Below are 23429 nucleotides of genomic sequence, written 5' to 3' on the forward strand. Positions count from 1 at the left end.
CGCTACGGTCGCAGGTTCGAAACCTGCCTCGGGTATGGACGTGTGTGATGGCCTTAGGTTAGTTAGGTTTAAGTAGTTCTAAGTTCTAGGGGACTGATGACCTCAGAAGTTAAGTCCCATAGTGCTCAGAGCCATTTGAACCATTTCAATAATGGTTCAGCACAAACACACGCCCATATTGATTCTTCTCAAATTTCCACACAGAACATACGCTATCACAAAGACCGTCCAACATATACTGAGTATGCCGCCTAGAGGGCTACACTGTTAGATCAGTTGCATTCCTATACTCCACCCGGCTACTCCAGTCCGGACGGCTGCAACCATAAGGTGGAAACGTCAATCGTTCTGGCCACAGGCTACCGCCGCCAAAAGCCTCGCACCCGAGACAGCATCGTCCTAGGAAACCAACCACATATATTTTATCACTGCCGTTCGTTTGATGATGACAATCTCTTTCTCTATTTTGACGCCGAGATTCTTTACTCTCCTCTTTTACTTCCCTATGAACTTGTGTGAACCTATAGTTCAGCTCCGTATTCGCCTTTTTAATTTCGGCATTAAGGTTGGCGCTCTGCTCTTTCAGCTCCGAATTCGCCTTTTTAATTTCGGCATTAAGGTTGGCGCTCTGCTCTAAGTTCACCGTTTGCATGTGTTGCAACAGGTCCGTAATGTTTTTGAGAGTAGCCGCATTTTGATCCTCGTCCTTTTGAGGTTGAAAATGCGACTCTTCTCCTCTGTTCTGAGGAACCCTTCGATATCTAGACAAGTACCGTCTCCGTGCCCCCGTCGGGTCACTTGTGAATGAATCGTTTGATAATCGTCGGACACTGGTTTGTTCCAACACACTCTGGCTTCTTAGGCTGGATCTTCCATACCTATGGATTAATCATGAACTCCCTGCGTCCCCCGAGCCCTCAGTATCACTGCCTGAATCAACGTCCTTGCTATTCAGCGGACTAAACCAGTCATGAGACGCAGTTTCAGGAAGTTGCAACTCGCGTTCGTCACCATCATCGGTAGAGCTTTCCCTACTATCACCCATGCTCTCCCGAGTAACAGTCTGATTATATTCTGCTGTTGTCTTGGCTTTTCCCCTCGTTATCAGTTGCACTTTTATGTTACACGAAAACTCAAAACCCAAGTACCCCTTACACTCAATAATTAGATAACGTGAAATATATATAAGGACACAAATTGATACACTGGGTGTGAGCAGTGACCCGACAGATAGTTCATGAAACATTCCCCCAGAAGGGCTAGTACCAATGATTGTGTTCTGCGTGCTCAGCATCGGCTGATTACGGCACTGCACATCATAAGTACTCCAACAAATCACAAATATAATGCATAGGCACCTATAAATGTCAATTTGAAAGGACGGCACATGAAGAAGACAATGTAACTTATTGTAACTAATGCTACCCGTTTTTCAATTAAAAATGGCTAAGCAATAGATCACGTGGAAAAATTTCCTTTTTCAAGACTACTTCCTAGCAAATCCCGAAGTATCGTATCCTGGCATGGGTCAGCCATATGTAACACCCCACCTGTCACTTATCTGGTTTGGGGTGTGTTCACCCCAGGTAATTGACTAACAGATCAACAAAGAGTGCAAAACTGCCGCAATGTCGGACAACGCAAAGAAAATAATAAGGCCCTGTGACTCCTGATTGAACTGCGGTGGCAGTGTTGCCATTAATTGGTTCAGAATTGATCCCTTTTAATTAAAAAGGGGTGCACATTGATGTTATATTGAGGTATTGAACACCAGATGCAAATGTTGAACATAAAATTAATTAAGAAAGTGACTTGGGATTTCAACTACTTGATTGAAAACAGATGCAGTCGATTAGCACAGATTTATTTTAACTCACGACCTTCAATCATCACATTACATGACTCTCCTAACAGGCAGTGGTAATAAATTGAGTTTGCGTGGAGTAAAGCGCGATAAATCAAAAGTAATTCCTATTGACTGACCCAGGCGTAATGCGAAGTGCGAGAAGAATTCTACAATACACGGCCCATGAAACCCTCGTGGAAACTTTGCCGACATGATCCAGCAAATTAATCAGTGGCCGGAGCGGGCGCAATATCACCGAATTCAGCGTGGCGGAGCAGTGTCGTTGTGCGGACGTCGGCCGATCTCGTGGTGCTGCAAGGCTGCGCTCATCTATTCACTCCTAGCTATCTTGCTCAGTACATAGCTGAACCGAAACTTCCTTTCTCCAAGCTCAATCGTTCCATTTGCTAAGTCCTAAACTGCAGAGATGCTCACTCTTTCTCAGGCAAGCTGAGTAAAGAACGCTACGTCCGCACTGTAGGCCAGCTGGGAATGGAAGACCTCTACAGAGACTTCTCACAGTCCGCTCTTCGCCTCGGTTTCCCCTCCAGCAAAATCACTTACGCCAATTGCAGCGCAAGTCGTGTTAATTATGCGTCGCTTCCCAACACCAACCAATGCCTGCTCTGGGAAGTGAATAAATTCCCACAAAATTTCCCTTCCTCTCAACTTCTGTTATTTAGCTCCTCCCAGGCCACCCATCATGGTTAGCGTCTGCACAACACCAAGTTTTCCGCAATTCTGACTCCCAGGAGAATACTTCAAATTCCTTGGTCCTACGTTCCCATCAGAGGCCGGCGTATTTCATTCTGTTGCTCTTCACCTGAATTGCTTCAGACTCTGCGGACCGTGAATTCAGCGTGAAGTTGCTATAGTCACGAACACGCATATTTTACCTCTGTTGACCGCTCCATCGTAGCTTTGCGCGGCTTTCTCGCATGTTTCACAGAAAACGGGATGATGGTCATTTATCAACAGGTGTACAAGTTCTCCGTCTGTTTCCCGGTACACCAGCATGGAGTCGGGGTCAACCACCCACTCACTGTCACTCATCTTAAGGCAGCCGGAGGCTGTGCCCCGTTACCGCTTTCTCAGAGATTGAGCCGCCCTAAGCTGCCTATTGTCGCTTCCCTTCGCCACTTCCCCGCCGGCCTGCCATGGTCACTCTGTATACTTCCCTGGGTTAAACTAGCCTCCAGTCAATCGACACGTTTCCACAAAGTTTTTCATGTCGTGTGAACTACTTTAAAACCATCACTCGACACTAATTATTCCAATACGTCCATAAGATGCATTGTGCCTTGACAGTCATTTTTGTTCAGCCCTACTGTTCACTCAACGTGAATTAGGTGATCTTTAATGACTTCATGTAAGGGGCATAGTTCTTGCCGTCTTACAGTGTCTTAGGAAGAGAGGCGTAATCGTCTTACAAGCGACCAGCTATTAAGAAAACACAATTGCAGTGGCTATGTTGCTGTCACAATCGGTCTTGGTTCTACAGGCACACACAAGTATTGCTGATGGTATCCATGTTAAAAACTATACCAGCTTTATAAATCAAGATATGGTATTGCTTCAAATGAAGTGGCTTTCCACACAAATACCGCGACACTGAATATAGACGATGATCGAAAGGTGTGTATTAACAGACTGGAAGTGTGGGTGCACGTCGCCAGCCGTGTAATCTGTTTATAAAATCACAGAATTTAGAAAGTGATTTGGCTAAGGAATATGGTATGAAGCTGGTATTTGCAACTATCTCACGCCCCACTTGATATTCTCCAGTATTTGTAACGTATTCTATCCCGATGCCATGTCACAGTTTCTGTGATATGTCCACTGGGTTATAGGTGATGGTTGATTGAGAATGATGACATACAGTAGATGGTGTGCTATGCAATGAATCTCTTAGAGAATGCAACACTAGACTGAGCTCGTAGGAAATGTACTCTGGCTTCACAGATCTATAGTGTTACACTTTCTGGTAGAAACGTTGTCTGCAATTTGGAATCAAGTCTCTCCATTCAGCCACATACTTGCATTGAATCCTATGGAGATGTTTTTTTAACTATTACAACCACTGGTGAATCATCACGATATAGTACAGTACTGTATTCAAGTGCATCCAGTCACCCTCAGCCACATATTCTACAGCTGCAGTATGTTTGCTCTGTTTTCTGCATGTCTGTGTCGGTGCATGTTTCGCAGATGGCTCCCATGACCCAGAGTAGATCCGAATTAGTGTTGAACTGTGATCCCACCATGCGTTATATCCAGGGCAATGTTGCGACACAGATCCACAATATACCACATATGGGATAGGGATTGAAGGTGGATCTGCTGCACGTTAGATACATAGCGATGTTCAGAGGCTGATCCACAACTTGTCACATCTGTGAAAGAGCTTGAAGGTGGATCAACCACTCATTACGTCGGGAGATGTGTTCTGTGTTCGAAGTCGGATCCACCAGCGGGGGGAAGAGGTCATGGGATCCATCCACCACACATGTACAGACAGAGACATGCAGAAAACGGAGCAAACGGACTGCAGCTGTAGAATATGTGATTGGAGGTGACTGGATGCATTCGAGTACAGCGCTATATTATACTGTCCAACCCAAGAAATAGTGCATTTGCGCTAGGTGTTGGCAACTGGACTAGATTTACAAGGAATTTCAGAATATGGAATGAGAAGTGATGTCATGATCACAAGGGTAGAAGTGACACAAAATCGATACAATTATGAAAAATGACGTAAATTACGTATAAATTGAGGGAAAATATACTGACATGCAGGGATATTGAGGGAGTACTTGCATGTCTTCTGTTCGGTGCAGGACAATTCTTATAGGTGGGAAGCAGTATGTGACTGCAAGAGGAATAAGAGAAAACGTCGACAGTGATAATACACTTGGAACAGAATGCTTAATGTGGATGAGCACCAAACGTAGAGTAATAAATTTATACAGGATGGAGAAAAATTGTGTCACGAAATTTTCACCCTGGATACCTGATGCCAGTAGGGACCAAAATTACTAATGTTGTGTAGGTCGACAATGCTGGAGATTGGAGTGATGGGGGCAAGGGACGTTTGAACGTATGAACCAACAGCTATAGCACTGCCCATCGACTGACGAACGGCAACAGGGCAATCCCAAGACCAATTGGAGCACGTGGTGCCAAGTTTCCATAGTTTAAAAATGATGGTTTGTCGATCTACACGACAATAGTAATTTTGGTTCTTACTTGTATCAACTATCCAGGGTTAAAATTTCGTGACACAATTTTTCTCCAACTTGTATCTGTCGGATCACAAGCCCAGGTGTAATCCCAAAGTTATTGCCAATCGCCTTATAAACCTTTATAAAGTGTTCTTAGCTAAAGAGTGTTGTATTACCGGCTATGATGACTAAAGTATATAGCTACAGAATGGACCGCGTGTTTGACTCTGTGCAGGACCATTTAGTTGTTTTAAACCCTAACAAATAGTATTTACAATGTACTTCTCCATAATCTCGGCAAATCACCATATTGCGGTGTCATCTAACAAACAGTTGCTGTATGGCAACATTCTACTGTATGTCTATGGAGATGATTGTCATACATCCAAGTCGACTGCTGTCTTTGATGCTTTCTTGGAAAAAGAGGGTCATCTGCCTGTAATCTTACACGGATCTGCGTTAAAGGACGCTAGGAAGTTGATGGAGTGATCGGTTGACAGGAAGAGAGGGAGATGTTGCAGTAGGTCATTTAAACATTTTTTCCGTCATTCTCCAGGATGTATCAGTTGTGTGGTATAACCTGATAACGACTCACATACAACTGTGTGTTCTGTGTGTGACTTAGAGCACTGTCTACCTGCGATAGTAAACAGTAAACCTCTCCAGACCACAGTCATTAGGAGACTTCCAATCCATGTGTGATGAAACATATCTATCGACGGAAAACCTGTTTCGGTACCCTCCTCTAGACGAACAAAAATGTATGCAAAGTAGCCCACCTCTCTGCCACACCTTAGACGTAAATCTAGTTTTCAATGTCCTATAGGTACGAAACGACTATTACTATACTTTTCATATTTGTCCTATCCTAAAGGCATGCAAGTGGATCATCGGGAAGAGGGCAAATCATGCAGCTCTGGAAACCTTTATAGTGTTTGTGTTACAAGGAATCGATATTTTCTTTCATGTGCATGGTAGCAGTTTTACCACTTTACAGTCATGTGCAAGGTAGCAGTTTTACCACTTTACAGTTTGTCGCCATAGTTCATCGCAGAGAAACTTGCATGGGTAATGTATGTCATGCGCTGGGGATATATTTCTTACATTGGAGTATTAGCAGCATTGCCATTCCACACGACCAGTAGGTCGGAAGTCGCACCGCTCTAGTGTTATAGCGCATTTTAAGTGCAGAATCTTGTAGCCTTAGGAAGGCATGTGTTTATGTTCTCTCTTACCAATACCTTGTTGGTACTGGCCCTCAAACACTATAGTAATACTTCTGAATTGACTCTGCAGTAGATTTACGTAAAATGCTTCAAACTACGTCTGTCCTGCACCCCCATTGTTCATATTCTTCTTCATAACCTTCTGTTATATCATTACAACACTTTCATGTCTACTACACACGGATAAGGGATGCTAACCTCCACGACATGTGCACATCTGGAGAGATCTTGTGCACTTGGATGGGTATCGTGAGTAAGATTGGCGTGGAATAGCACTTACGGACTCGACTTGCTCTGCCCCTTCGCAAGATGTGGAATATAGGGGTCTACTTCTGGTCAGCTGCAAATTAAATCGGCAGTTATGCTAAAATTACGATAATGCTGTGTGACTCACATCTGCCTAGGGAAAAATGGGCAATCGTAATCGTAAATTACACCCCATGATTGAGGTGCTAGAAATACGTACATCACTGTCAGGTATACTTTGGTATAAATGTAAGTTCAAGAATTAACAGGGAATGGATATACTGCCAGTCATATGTCTACATTCGCACTCTAGTATATGGTACTCGCAAATTAGTGGAGGGGTGGTTCAGCGATGATACAGAAACTGAGAAGCATGCTGCCGTGTCACTGATCGGCGTTGAAAAACTGGTAAAATTGTTAAAATTGAACGCACTATCAACTGTGTCGCTTATTGCATTACATCGACGGTATCTTTTCCATTCCATCCACCCACTAGTGTGCTGTTGATTACCACACAGTGAATGACGGATATCGCTTGTTTGAGATGCAGAAAGAGTCTTTGTGGGACCAACCCCTTCCAGTGATGGCCACCACACAAACAGTGCTCGCATACATGACTGCAGTATGAGGAATAAGTTGAAATGATACACCGAGATATCAGCAACCCCATCACTGTGAAAGATGAGTTTAAATGTAGAGTCATCAATCACCTTTGGACAGCTATTTGGAAACTCTCCCCAATGCCAGAAATCTATTCCAGTTTCCTTATGTTGTGACTGTCTTTTATTTCAATCATCCAGTGAATGTGTTGTGGGAGCAACAGCAATGTCATTTGCACTGCGTGATATCCGGTTTTCTGTGAGAGCCTATGGATCGAAAAATGTTAAAGTTAGTTTAGAACCTGACACAGACTTGTGGTGGAAAAAGGGTATGGCTGTGTACAAAGCTGTAGCAATACCGTGCTTGCACATGTTACAGCAGAAAAAGACAATGTATCAGACAACAAAAGAGGGAACCTCTCTTGCCTTTAGTGAATTAGCAGTCTAGTTAAAGGTTAACTCTCTTCAGTAAATTGTTTCCTTAGGATGGATAGGATGTGTGACTGCTGTGTACGGACGCAGGAGGAGCTGGCCACTGTTCGCGAACAGCTGAGCGTGTTGATGGCCGCGGTCAGCCGTCTTCAGGCTACTGCCTCGGAGTGTAGCGGCAGTGGGGAGTCTGGTGCGTCGCAAGGTACACCCCAGGTGTTACATGCTTCACCCACTGTCCCTGCTGTCGAGACATCTTCGCGGGTACCGGGCGCGGTTGGGCCACCGTCTCCCCAAGGGGAGTGGCGGGTTCAGCGGCGTTCGCGGCGCACGAGGCGGAAGGTCAATGTGGAGGCTGGCCGTGTGGCATCGCCCGCTCTGCCTGTGAGGGGACATGTGGCTGCTCCTTCAGCAAGGTCCGAGCAGGCACACGGGGGGAGGGGTTTATTAGTTATTGGGAGCTCCAACGTTAGGCGGGTGATGGAGCCCCTTAGGGAAATAGCGAGAAGGTCGGGGAAGAAGGCCAGTGTTCACTCTGTCTGCTTGCCGGGGGGTCTCATCCGAGATGTGGAGGAGGCCCTACCGGCAGCGATAGAGAGCACTGGGTGCACCCGACTGCAAATTGTTGCTCATGTCGGCACCAATGACTCCTGCCGTCTGGGTTCAGAGGTCATCCTCAGTTCGTACAGGCGGTTGGCGGAATTGGTGAAGGCGGAAAGCCTCACTCGCGGGGTGGAATCAGAGCTAACTATTTGTAGTATCATTCCCAGAACCGATCGCGGTCCTTTGGTTTGGAGCCGAGTGGAAGGCTTAAACCAGAGGCTCAGACGATTCTGCGGAGATCTGGGGTGCAAATTTCTCGACCTCCGCTATCGGGTGGAGAAATGTAGGGTCCCCCTGAATAGGTCAGGCGTGCACTACACGCCGGAAGCGGCTACAAGGGTAGCGGAGTACGTGTGGAGTGCACATGGGGTTTTTTTAGGTTAGAGAATCCCCTCCCTAGGCCCGACAAGACGCCTCCTGAGACGCGGCAAGATAGGAGTAGGCAAAATGCAACAGGGAATAACAATATTAATGTGCTAATAGTAAACTGCAGGAGCGTCTATAGAAAGGTCCCAGAACTGCTCTCAGTAATAAACGATCACAACGCCCATATAGTACTAGGGACAGAAAGTTGGCTGAAACCAGACGTAAACAGTAACGAAATCCTAAACTCAGATTGGAATGTATACCGCAGAGACAGGCTGAACAGTGAAGGGGGAGGCGTGTTTATAGCGGTAAGAAATGCAATAGTATCGAAGGAAATTGACGGAGATCCGAAATGTGAAATGATTTGGGTGAAGGTCGCGGTTAAAGCAGGCTCAGACATGGTAATTGGATGTCTCTATAGGCCCCCTGACTCAGCAGCTGTTGTGGCTGAGCACCTGAAGGATAATTTGGAAAATATTTCGAGTAGATTTCCCCACCATGTTATAGTTCTGGGTGGAGATTTTAATTTGCCGGATATAGACTGGGAGACTCAGACGTTCATAACGGGTGGCAGGGACAAAGAATCCAGTGAAATTTTTTTAAGTGCTTTATCTGAAAACTACCTTGAGCAGTTAAACAGAGAACCGACTCGTGGCGATAACATATTAGACCTTCTGGTGACAAACAGACCCGAACTATTTGAAAAAGTTAACGCAGAACAGGGAATCAGCGATCATAAAGCGGTTACGGAATCGATGATTTCAGCTGTAAATAGGAATATTAAAAAGGGTAGGAAGATTTTTCTGTTTAGAAAAAGTGACAAAAAGCAGATTTCAGAGTACCTGTTGGCTCAACACAAAAGTTTTGTCTCAAGTACTGATAGTGTTGAGGATCAGTGGACAAAGTTCAAAACCATCGTACAATATGCGTTAGATGAGTATGTGCCAAGCAAGATCGTAAGAGATGGAAAAGAGCCACCGTGGTTCAAAAACCGAGTTAGAAAACTGCTGCGGAAGCAAAGGGAACTTCACAGCAACCATAAACATAGCCAAAGCCTTGCAGACAAACAAAAATTACGCGAAGCGAAATGTAGTGTGAAGAGAGCTATGCGAGAGGCGTTCAATGAATTCGAAAGTAAAGTTCTATGTACTGACTTGGCAGAAAATCCTAAGAAATTTTGGTCTTATGTCAAAGCGGTAGGTGGATCAAAACAAAATGTCCAGACACTCTGTGACCAAAATGGTACTGAAACAGAGGATGACAGACTAAAGGCCGAAATACTAAATGTCTTTTTCCAAAGTTGTTTCACAGAGGAAGATTGCACTGTAGTTCCTTCTCTAGATTGTCGCACAGATGACAAAATGGTAGATATCGAAATAGACGACAGAGGGATAGAGAAACAATTAAAATCGCTCAAAAGAGGAAAGGCCTCTGGACCTGATGGGATACCAGTTCAATTTTACACAGAGTACGCGAAGGAACTTGCCCCCCTTCTTGCAGCAGTGTACCGTAGGTCTCTAGAAGAGCGCAGCGTTCCAAAGGATTGGAAAAGGGCATAGGTCATCCCCGTTTTCAAGAAGGGACGTCGAACAGATGTGCAGAACTATAGACCTATATCTCTAACGTCGATCAGTTGTAGAATTTTGGAACACTTATTGTGTTCGAGTATAATGACTTTTCTGGAGACTAGAAATCTACTCTGTAGGAATCAGCATGGGTTTCGAAAAAGACGGTCATGTGAAACCCAGCTCCCGCTATTCGTCCACGAGACTCAGAGGGCCATAGACACGGGTTCACAGGTAGATGCCGTGTTTCTTGACTTCCGCAAGGCGTTCGATACAGTTCCCCACAGTCGTTTATTGAACAAAGTAAGAGCATATGGACTATCAGACCAATTGTGTGATTGGATTGAGGAGTTCCTAGATAACAGGACGCAGCATGTTATTCTCAATGGAGAGAAGTCTTCCAAAGTAAGAGTAATTTCAGGTGTGCCGCAGGGGAGTGTCATAGGGCCGTTGCTATTCACAATATACATAAATGACCTGGTGGATGACATCGGAAGTTCACTGAGGCTTTTTGCAGATGATGCTGTGGTGTATCGAGAGGTTGTAACAATGGAAAATTGTACTGAAATGCAGGAGGATCTGCAGCGAATTGACGCATGGTGCAGGGAATGGCAACTGAATCTCAATGTAGACAAGTGTAATGTGCTGCGAATACACAGAAAGATAGATCCTTTACCATTTAGCTACAAAATAGCAGGTCAGCAACTGGAAGCAGTTAATACCATAAATTATCTGGGAGTACGCATTAGGAGTGATTTAAAATGGAATGATCATATAATGTTGATTGTCGGTAAAGCAGATGCCAGACTGAGATTCATTGGAAGAATCCTAAGGAAATGCAATCCGAAAACAAGGGAAGTAGGTTACAGTACGCTTGTTCGCCCACTGCTTGAATACTGCTCAGCAGTGTGGGATCCGTACCAGATAGGGTTGATACAAGACATAGAGAAGACCCAACGGAGAGCAGTGCGCTTCGTTACAGGATCATTTAGTAATCGTGAAAGCGTTACGGAGATGATAGATAAACTCCAGTGGAAGACTCTGCAGGAGAGACGCTCAGTAGCTCGGTACGGGCTTTTGTCAAAGTTTCGAGAACATACCTTCACCGAAGAGTCAAGCAGTATATTGCTCCCTCCTACGTATATCTCGCGAAGAGACCATGAGGATAAAATCAGAGAGATTAGAGCCCACACAGAGGCATACCGACAATCCTTCTTTCCACGAACAATACGAGACTGGAATAGAAGGGAGAACCGATAGAGGTACTGAAGGTACCCTCCGCCACACACCGTCAGGTGGCTTGCGGAGTATGGATGTAGATGTAGATGTAGATGATAGTCTGTGGTATATGGAAAAAAGGACTGTCCTATCGCATTAACTCAGCTAAACCTGTTTCTCTGTCTGGCGCAGACTGAGGTAGATATAGCGCTTTCTGACTTGGCTTTTGCTCCGACTTAAATTATAACTATCACATGCACAAAGCTGCAGAGATTGAGGAACAGTTACAAGATGCAGAGGGACCATCTAAAGCAACACAGAACTTTTGCTGTAGGAGTTAGGTTCGTAAAAGGTGACTTGTTTCGGGATATGAAAGTGGCGTGAATATGTTTCATGAGTGGTTGTAATAATTAAAAGACATCTCCATAGGATCCAATGCAAGTATGTGGTTGAATGGAGAGACTTGATTCCAAATTGCAGACAGCATTTCTACCAGAAGGCGCAACACTACAGATCTGTAAAACCAGTGCACATTTCTTACTACCTCAATCTAGCACTGCATTCTTTAAGTGATTCATTGCATAGCACACCATCTCATCATCATCATTCTCAATCAACTATCGCCGGTAACTCAGTGGATATATTACAGAACCTGGGACATGGCATGAAGGTATAATGCATTACAAATACTGGAGAATATCAAGTGGGGCGTGAGACAGTTGCAAATACCAGCTTCACACCACGGTCCTTGGGCAGATCACTTTCTGAATTCGGTGATTTTGTTAAGAGCCTACACCACTGGCGACATGCACCCGCACTTTCGGTATGTTAATACACACCCCGTGATCATCATCTATATTCAATGTTGCGGTATTTGTGTGGAAAGCCACTTCATTTGGAAGTAATACCACACCTCGAATAATACAGCTTGTATAATTTTTAACATGGATATCTTTAGTGATACTTGTGTGTGCCTGTAGAACCAAGACCACTTGTCACAGTACCACAGCCGTTGCAATTGCGTTAAAGGGTAAACTGGCTGGGGTAATAGCAGGAAATTTAAGGGGGAGAGGCACTGCCATGTATGGTAAAATACCAGTGGTTACAGGTGTTGGAGCAGCACCTTTTTTAGGATAGGTAAGACAGAAAGATATCAAGTTCTACGAGAGGTCAGGATTGAAATAAATCTTCAGTTTAGGAAAGAAATTAAACAGCACAATTCTAGCACATTGGATCACCAATCACAGCTGTCAATTATAAATTTTCACCAGTCACCAGAAATTTTATCTCCACCAAGTTGTATCTCAGTCCTAGGTAATTGCATTGATGAATTAAAGTCACCCAACCCAGTTGACATAATCTGCCTCTCTGAACACCATGTGACCACTGGTACAGGAACTAGGCCTAGGCACAATGAGAAACTCAGACAGGAGAGTACTGCAAATGTTAGAATAAGGAAAGGTTCTCATAAAAGTATAATTAAAAATAATGTAAGTATATTTCATCAAAATATTGGGAGTTTAAAGAATAAAATAGATGAGCTTCTGGTTTGTTTAGAAGATTTAGAAGCTGAGGATGAAATAGATATACTATGCCTGTCTGAGCATCACATTGTTACTGATATGGATAAGGTAAATGTAAGTGGATATAAGCTCTCTGCACATGTAATGAGAGAAAATATGGAGAAAGGAAGAGTTGCCATATATGTCAAAAGTTATCATTGTGCAAAAAGTATAGAAACAAAAAAGTTTTGTGAAGAGAAACATATAGAAGATGTGCCTGTGAGCTTAAATTAAATAAAGGCGCTAATTGTAACTGTATATAGGTCCCCATCAGGAAATTTTCATCTATTTCTGAAAAATTTGGACTCCTTGATGTGCTATCTGTCAGACTGGGGGAAGCAAATTATTATTTGTGGGGACTTCAATGTAGATTCTCTGAAAGAGGGTAATAGGAAAAATGACCTTGAAGTATTACTCGGTTCTTTCAATGTGACACCCGTTATTGATTTTCCTACTCGGATGGTAAAGGATAGCAGCTCACTGATAGATAACTTCTTTATAGACCAAGATAAGTTTAACCAGATAAATGCTCAGCCTGTTGAGAATGGTCTTTCTGATCATGGTGCACAGCTAGTTACAATATATGACATAGCTCCATTCAGCAATACTAAACAGTCCTCCAAAGTCATACGTTCAGTCAACGATTTAACAATTGCAAATTTCAGGGAAAGCTTACAGCAGTCAGACTGGGATGAGGTGTACCGTGAACCTGATGCCAATTTAAAATATAATTTATTTCATGACATTTTTGTAAATGCATTTGAAAACTGCTTCCCCAAGAAAATAGTTAAATATACTTGTAAGAAACCTTGTAACAAATCATGGCTTACTAAGGGTATAAAAATATCTTGTAACCGGAAAAGGGAAATGTATCTGACAGCAAGAAAGAGTAGTGACCCAGAAACTATCAAACATTATAAAAACTACTGTGTTATATTAAGAAAATTTATTAAAAAATTCAGAAGTATGTGTATCATGTCTGAAATCAGCAACTCTGATAATAAAATTAAAACAATTTGGAATATTATTAAAAGAGAAACAGGTCAACCAAGAGCACAGGAAGACAGTATTACCATCAAATTGAATGAAAACTATACGAATAAAGTCAGAAGTTGAAAATATTTTTATTAATCATTTTCTAAATGTTGTGGATATAGTAGGATCCAGGTGTTCATTAGAAGATGCTAGGCTGTTAATGGGAGAAGCCATACCTATGCAATTTGATACAACTGAAATCTCACCCACTTCTCCCTCTGAAATTAGGAAAATAATAAACTTGCTTAAAAGCAAAAACTCACATGGAATTGATGACATTTCCAGCAAAATACTAAAAGCTTGTTCTCAACAGATAAGTAAGATTCTCAGCCACCTGTGTAATAGCTCTTTGGAACATAGCATTTTCCCTGATAGACTGAAATACGCTATTGTTATACCTTTGCATAAAAAGGGGGATAGATCTGATGTCAACAATTACCATCCAATCTCCCTTCTAACAGCTTTATACAAAATTTTTGAGAAAGTAATGTATTCTAGAGTAGCTTCACATATCTGTAAAAGTGAAGTACTAACAAAATGTCAGTTTGGTTTCCAGAAAGGTTTTTCAACAGAAAATGCCGTATATGCTTTCACCAATCAAATTTTGAATGATCTGAATAACCGAACACCACCCATTGGGATTTTTTGTGATCTCTCAAAGGCTTTTGATTGTGTAAATCATGAAATTCTGCGAGACAAGCTCAAGTACTGTGGCATGAGTGGGACAGTGCACAAATGGTTTAATTCATACCTAACTGGAAGAGTGCAGAAGTTGAAATAAGCAGTTCTCATAATATGCAAAGACCAGCACATTCCTCAAACTGGGGAACTATCAAGAATGGGGTTCCACAAGGGTCAGTCTTGGGTTCTTTGTTGTTCTTAATATATATTAATGACTTGCCATTCTATATTCATGAAGAGGCAAAGTTAGTTCTCTTTGCTGATGATACAAGTATAGTAATCACACCTGACAAACAAGAATTAACTGATGAAATTGTCAATACTGTCTTTCAGAAAATTACTAAGTGGTTTCTTGTAAACAGACTCTCACTGAATTTTGATAAGGCACAGTACATACAGTTCCATACAGTGAATGGTATGACGCCATTAATAAATATAGACCTTAATCAGAAGCATACAGCTAAGGTAGAATATTCCAAATTTTTAGGTGTGTCCATTGAAGAGATTACATTGGAAGAAACACATTGATGATCTGGTGAAACGTTTGAGTTCAGTTACTTATGTAATAAGGGTCATTGCAAATTTTGGTGATAAACCTCTTAGTAAATTAGCTTACTACGCCTATTTTCACTCGTTGCTTTCATATGGCATCATATTTTGGGGTAATTCATCACTGAGGAATAAAGTATTTATTGCACAAAAGCATGTAATCAGAATAATACCTGGAGTCCACCCAAGATCATCCTGCAGACATTTATTTAAGGATCTAGAGATATTCTCAGTAGCTTCTCAGTATATATACTCTCTTATGAAATTTGTTATTAACAACCAAACCCAATTCAAAAGTAATAGCAGTGTGCATAACTACAATACTAGGAGAAAGGATGATCTTCACTATTCAAGATTAAATCTAAGTTTGGCACAGAAAGGGGTGAATTATACTGCCACTAAAGTGTTGGGTCACTTACCAAATAGTATCAAAAGTCTGACAGATAACCAACAAGTATTTAAGAAGAAATTAAAAGAATTTCTGAATGACAACTCCTTCTACTCCATAGAGGAATTTTTAGATATAAATTAAGAAAAAAAAGAAAAAAACAAAACAATTATAAAAAAAGAAAAAACACACAAAAATTTTAAAAAAATAAAAAAGACACAAAAATAAAAAAGTTGTTATATTAACTTAAGTATCTTGTTAAATTAACTTAATTATGTCATGTATTGGAAAATTTGACTCGTTCCACATCATTACGAAATATCGTATTCATGATCCATGGAACTAGTATTAATCTAATCTAATCTAATCTAATCTAATCTAATCTAATCTTAATACCTGGGCACTTGTTAGACGATTTAGTCTCTATTTCTATGAAACACTGGTACCACTCTAAAAAAAAAACAAAAAAAACAAATGAGACACATCCATCCATGGTGTATATTCATCCACTGCGGATTTTCGCTCAGTATTATTTGGCGTCGCCAGCGTTCAGAAATTTTCAAAGTATTATGCTTAATAGTAGGGGATGCGTTATAGATTTGACACGATCAGCAGGCTTATAAAGTTTTGTGTGTTCCGACTTGTGCAAAAAAAAAAAAAATTACTATGTACTGTTGCAAGGGAAGATAAGGATTTGATGTGGAAAACTGTGATAGCCGTAAGGCGAATGTAAAAATTTTTTATGTGGAAAATTAAGTTCAGTCATAACTATGGTACAGATATTTGTTTCCAGAGCCATTGCCATCAGGAGGCGGTATTTCTGATACTTCACTCTTTGTGGAATGTCGTCAGACAGAGACTGTTATCGTAATCTTTAACTGTAATCACAGTGATACAATATATGTGGTTGGTTTCCTATGACGATGCTGTCTCGGGTGCGAGGCGTGTGGCGGCGGTAACCTGTGGCCAGAACGATTGACGTTTCCATCTTATGGCGCCAGCCATCCGGACTGGAGAAGCCAACTGGAGTATAGGAACGCAGCTGACCTAACAGTGTAGCCCTCTAGGCGGCATACTCAGTATATGTTGGATGGTCTTTGTGATAGCGTATGTTCTGTGTGGAAATATGAGAAAATTCGATATGGGCATGTGTTGCAGTGAACCATTATTCTCTCCCATGTAAATTGTTCGTTTGACGCTCAGATGCCCAGACTTTGCCTTCCCCCTCGAACGACCAGAGGGGTCATTTTGACTCCTACCATTCAAAAAGAGTTTTCTGAATTATTATTTCGAAATTTTAAGCATTTATTATATTTTTGCAAGATTTATAGCCATTTCAGATACAAGGTTGTGAATAAAAAGAACAGTCACAAATTATATTACTTATTGACATATAAACAAATTTCACTGATCCTGGTAACACCCAAACAAGTGTGAGCAAATGACAGGCTTTTCTTTGGTCTAAACTCATTTAAAAATGAACTTTTCATGTGTTCAGAAATTTCAGCTACTTCACTGTTTTACACAATTGACACATTTGTATTCATTTTCCTTTCTACATTTTCCACAATCCATCCTCTTACAAACACTGCACTTGAAAATAGCTTTATTCCTTTTGCAGAATTTGAGAACTTGACATTTACGGCGCTTCTGTGGCATTTTGTCTTCATTTTCATTGTTTTCATACTTGTCAGTGGACATACGACGAAAGTGACTCTTCACATACGCAGAGCATAGTTCATCTGCAAGCTGCTGAAAAAAATGTCTTCTTTTGAACTTCTTCCCAGTAACAGCCCTAAATACTACATATGCATTTGTTGCTGTTAGGTCAAGGATATTGTAGGAGTGCACTGACAACTTCTTGATGAAGCCTTGACTGAATACTGCCTCGCCATTTTGTCTACTGTGTCAACCCCAAATTTTGTTTTGTTGTTATAACGTACAGTTTGTGGACTCATTTGTATTTATGGTAACGCTAGGATGAAGGGTGTGTGGTTTCCACACAAAATGATAGGCCCCAGGAATGTGACCATAAGCTGTGAAGGTTTGTACTTCGGAAACCATTCACATGATGAGCATAAATAATTGCAATAAATGCTTCTACTTCTTCCGGGTCATTGACCAACTGTCATTTCCTAGCACTCCGTGTGCCTCTGTTATAGTACCTTTCAAAATATGTTTGATTATGTAATTGTCTATGAACAAGTGCCAAGCACTTGATACAAGTTCATCACTCACATTTCTTTTTGCATGTGGTGTAGACCCAGCAGATTCTCTCAAAATATTGTGATTATGAAGACGTCCACCTTATGAATTAGGCACTGCTTCTACCAAAACCGTTCCATCAGGAGAAATTTCTTTATGTCTTTCAACAGACGATGAAGGGCATTCACTTGTTCTACACTCCAAGGAACAGGATTATCTCCTCCTCTGTTACATGATGCTTCTCGATCTACAGAGCACGAATAATAGAATAAATGTAAGAAAGCCACTATAATCTCTAAATTGAGTACAGTAATATTATATATAGATAAGAATGTGATGATTATAAATTAGTGGTAATAATAATAATAATAATATACTTACCAGACTGTAAACTTGCATTATGTGTATCTGAAGAATCAGAATCATTAGTATTAGGTGATTCATCTTCTCTCAATGTCTACAGTAAAAACTCTTCCTCTGAATCGCCAGGAAAAAGTTCACCACCATCTGAATCAACTCCATAACTCTTTGTAACTCTGCAAGGATCTCTTCATCTCATAAATACTCTTTCCAATTCGTTTCAATCTTCAGCTCACAATCACTTTTGAAAGACTGGTTCTTTCAAGGGAATGACAAACAATGGTGAACCTAGTCCATTGTTGTCATTTCATGTGGCAATATGAAAGAAAGTAAATTATTGAGCCGGCCGCGCTGGGCGAACGGTTCTAGGCGCTTCAATCTGGAACCATGAGGCTGCTATGGTCGCAGGTTCGAATCCTGCCTCGGGCATGGATGTATGTGATGTCCTTAGGTTAGTTAGGTCTAAGTAGTTCTAAGTCTAGAGAACTGATGACCTCAGATGTTAAGTCCCATAGTGCTTAGAGCCATTTGAACCATTTAAATTTTTGCATTACTGAACACTGTAGCTGAGGCTAGAGAATCCTTGAGATAAATATATGGCATAACTCTAAAGAAAATTGTAGCTTTTTTCTAAAGGGGTCAATATGTCCCTTCTGGGTGCTAAAGGTAAAACTGGAAAAAAGTGATAATCCATTATGCAAAATGCACTGTTTTTTAATATAATGAAAGTACATGTCAAATAACTTAATGTCACTTGAATCATTCTTCAAAACATAGCTAGCACTTAAAAACCGAATAGGGTCATTTTGACCCCTCTGGGAGTTCGAGTGTTAACTGCTTCTACACATCTCCCGTCATTATTTGGTTGAGAGAACATCGATTGTGGTGTGTGTTGTGTGCACCTAGATGGTGAATGACGGGTGGAAGACACGTTTGCTGGTTATCTAGACATGAAAAACACCTTAGTTGACTCTGTAAAGTAGAGGGATGATTTGGAATCTGTTACATCACTGACATCGGTGTTAATGAGTGGAACAACCAGTTTCCTCTAGTTTTTCGAGTTCTCACGTAAAGGTCTTCGCAGACGAGATAATTTTTTAGTTACTCAGTGGTTTGCAGCATGTTTCGCCTCGCTGCACCTCGATAAAGTTTCTGGTTTCTAGAGAAATAATTTCCATTCCTTATCTTCGGAATTATACTTTGCAAGCGATTGGCAGCTAACCGTAATCTGGCTGATATCGAGAACTATCGCGTAATGCTTTGATATGCTGACAAAACATGTGAAGATACTTGTTTTCTTACCGAGCGAGGTGGCGCAGTGGTTAGACACTCGACTCGAATTCGGAAGGACGACGGTTCAATCCCGCGTCCGGCCATCCGGATTTAGGTTTTCCGTGATTTCCCTAAATCACTCCAGGCAAATGCCGGGATGGTTCCCCTGAAAGGGCACGGCCGACTTCCTTCCCCATCCTTCCCTAATCCGATCAGACCGATGACCACGCTGTCTGGTCTCCTTCCCCAAACCAACCAACCAACTTGTTTTCTTGTAATCCCAGAGTCTGGTGACAGCTGCAGAAAGCATGGCAGCAAGCAAGCAAGCAAACAGGTCAGGGCCGGAAACAGTAATGCGTTTGTGCTGGGAGGAAACCAACATCAGTTTGGAGAGACACCACGGACTGCTAAGGGCCCTCTGGTCACACGTCGGACCAGCATGTGTGTGGATGCATTTGACATAAAACCGTTGGCCGTGGTGGATGACCAACCGACCTCGCGGGAAATATCTAGTGCTGCAAGGACTATATACTGTGCATGTGCTTATGTTTTTTTAGATCTCTCTTGCTTCACCGTATATGTACTAGTGTCTGGTGGTCGATAGCTATATGCAGGATGCAGAAGTGATGATTTCGTATGATGCATGACTCGAATTGTGTTTACAACATCAATATGGTATGCAGTGGTATAGCCCTGTTGAGATCGGGTTCATGCTGAAAAATTCAATTTTTCCTCGACGGTAGCAGAACAGTGTTAATGACGAAGTGCCTTTGGTGGTAGTATCCGTACTTCAGGATCTGTAGGCCACTTTTGCAGGATTCATCTGTCAGTGCAATATAACTGCTGCATGTTTTCTCGATCAGTACAAAACAGTTTTACTGTTGAATGGCTCATAATTTGTCTGTCTGTAGAAAAATGGCTGACAGTGCTTCCACACCGACTGCAGTAGCATTTTGGCGGTTAAATTCCGTAAGAATCAATCAGAATGCTCCAGTCACAAGACATCCTTTGCGTGGTGCATAGAAGCCTCAACAGAGAGGTTTGAACAAGACAGGGGAAAGTAGCTACCGAAAGTTCTGAGTCTCGTGATGTCTTCTTTGTTCGAGTGTTCAGACATAAGTCCAAGCAGACCTCTGGCGGGATGCTGTCCCTCACCTACCATTGTGGCTTTAGAGCATTTCCAGACCAGTAGCTCTAGGACACCGAAATTCCATCGAAAATTCCAGCCATTTATCTCGTCTCTGCGACAGTGCTTCGAATGCTATTTGTGTAATTTTTCTGATTTTCCAGATTGTGCTTGGACACCAGTGTGTGTTTCGAGAAGTGAGGAAAATAACGTCCCTGACTCCAGCAGCGGCAAATATAAATCTAGGCCCACTCACCGTTTCAGAAAAGTGATTAAAACCACAGGAGCTGTAGGACTCAGAAATTTTTTTTCTCTCTCTCTGGCAATGCCTACAAACAAAAAGCTAAAACTCTTAAGGTGGTGCGCGTCCTATTTTTAAGAGTTACAGAGATATTTATTTCGACTTCCAATTACCGTAGTTTTGGCGTGTAAAATCAGATATTGTAGCTGATAACGGTTTCGAGATCTGTTTCTCACAAAAGCGTGTGAATTGTCTCAGGGAGGTTTCACATGTGTGCAGCGACCTTTTTTGCAGAGTCTGTGTTCGAGTGTGGCGGTAAACATCGCAAAATTGAGGCAAGCTACTGTGCAGTGATCTTTTTTGAAGGTGTACTTAGAGACATATTACGTTGGATTTAGTAACTCCTGAAGCAGCCTATGCTCAAAGACAGGTGTATTTTGCATTAAAACGCGCGAAGTGTCTGGAATGATTTCACATGTGTGCAACGATCATGTTTTCAGAGTCTGTGTTCAAGCGTGGCGGTATACATCGCAAAATTGAAGCAAACTACTGTGCAGCGATCTTTTTGAGAGTGCATTTAGAGACATATTCAATTTTATTGAGTAACTCCTGAAGCAGCTCGTGCTCAAAGACAAGGGTATTTCGCACAGATGCGTGCTATGTCTCACAGATGGTTTCACAAGTGAGTCGCGATTTTTTTAGAGTCCGAGTTCAAGTGTGACGGTGGTGGTATTTTTCGGATTAGAATGTGTAATTATTTAAATATTCTTGAGCCATATTCAAGGCTGTCTCTCTCTCTCTCTCTCTCTCTCTCTATCTTTGTGCAGTGGTACATTTAGTTCTTGTGACATCTTCAAGTTACGTGTGTGACAATATTCCGCAACACCAGATGTAATAACTGCTGAAGCAGTTCATGTTCAACGACAAAGGGTATCCGTGCACTGGGGAGGGGAAGGAGGAAGGCCACAGGTATTTCCAATATGACAAGAAGTGCTTAGCGCGCAGCTCTGTTGCTACCTCGTGGCCGTGCATGGAGACTTGGGGCAGGGAGCCCAGCGTGTGGCCTCTCTTCCAGCAGGTGCAGAGATTCTTGGGTCAACGTTTTGCCTCTTGCACTTTGGAAGACTGACTGACTGGACTTTCATCGAATAATCTACGGTTACAGCACACGCATTTATCAGCATGAGTTGAGAAGTGTAACTTAGTCCAGCATCATTATTTCATGAAACGTATTCGTCTTCACCGAATATCATTGCTATCGACACGGTTCCCACATGCATGGCTACAGCCAATATACTTGTTTCGTAAATAAAACCGCCTTTTGTTGCCTCAACAGACGCGTTTCGTCTTTATCTTGCTCTAAGGCATCATCAGTGGGATGGTTTGCTGTGATCTGCTTTTTCCTCTCATCTGGTCTGGAGGTCGCCGCACCACTTTCTTACTGACACATAAGCACATTTTTGTACTCCGAACTTTTTCACACTGTTCACCATGCTTCTCCTTCTTTTTTGTGGTGTACTATTATTCTTAGTACACTGGCGGCCTTGGTCTGTCTGTGATTACTGTATCTATATGCTGAATCTTGCAGTCCAAGTCTATACAATGGTGTGGGGTGGTAGACTCTTCCATGATGTCTTTGAGTGGTACCACTTCTATCCACAGTGGGGCTCTGTCTATCATTGATAGGAGGTGTTTGGAACCCTCTGACGCTGGGAGGGGCCATGACAGCAGGCTTTGGGATATCAGATTGGCCTAATTGTGGCTGCAGGTGTCTTCCGAAGTTGCTGCATCAACACACTGCAAATGACTGTGCCTAGTTGCAGCAGTCCTTCTTGATGTTGGGCCACATGAAGCGTTCCATTATAAGATGAGCTATGAGTGGGAGAGATAATGGAGTTGGTCGAAAATAACTCGTCACATAGTTAGAAACACCAGCAGCCAGATACTATTAAGGGAGATATCACAGACGACTGTTACATCAATCCCCAGGATGGCGCATTGTTTGATACATAGGTTGGTAGTCTCGCTGTGTACCGCTTCTCCAACGCTCATTATGTTGGTCAGTGGTTAGTTTCTAGTAGTTGAAGCAGAGGGACAATACTGACTCATGATAAATAGCATGGAATGACATTGTCTGTTTCTCGTAGGTGATGTATATCCAACACGTACTGGGCTATAAGCTCCAGGGGTCATTAGCACCGACGATTGACAACTTTTGTTGGGTGCCATACGGCCCTTGGCGATTGGTTTGTGGTCTATAAACACTGTGACACTATGGATGTCCATACCTTCATGAAAGTATTTCATGGCTTCATGTACAGTGAGGAGATCTTGATCAAAAACTAAGCAATTCAACTGAGAGAGTGTAGGTTTTTGTGAGAAGGAAAAGAGGGTTTGTGCCTATTCAGCAACTAGCTGTTGTAGTATGGCGTCAATGACATGGTCACTTGCAATAGTGATGTCAGTTTGTTGAATATCTGGAATGGGGTGGGCTCCTTGTGCAATCTCTGTGGTATCAAGTATAACCACATCACAGCATCTCACCCTCAGAGCAATAGATTAGTCGAGCAGTGACACCAGACCCTAAAAGCAGACTTTATGTGTTATGGCAGATCATGGACTGAACCACTACTTCTGGCACTACTCAATATCATAACAGCCTTCAAGGAAAACCTGAATGCATCTCTCGCT

The sequence above is a fragment of the Schistocerca cancellata genome, chromosome 5 (genome assembly GCF_023864275.1).
Source record: "Schistocerca cancellata isolate TAMUIC-IGC-003103 chromosome 5, iqSchCanc2.1, whole genome shotgun sequence".
Classification (NCBI taxonomy): Eukaryota; Metazoa; Arthropoda; class Insecta; order Orthoptera; family Acrididae; genus Schistocerca; species Schistocerca cancellata.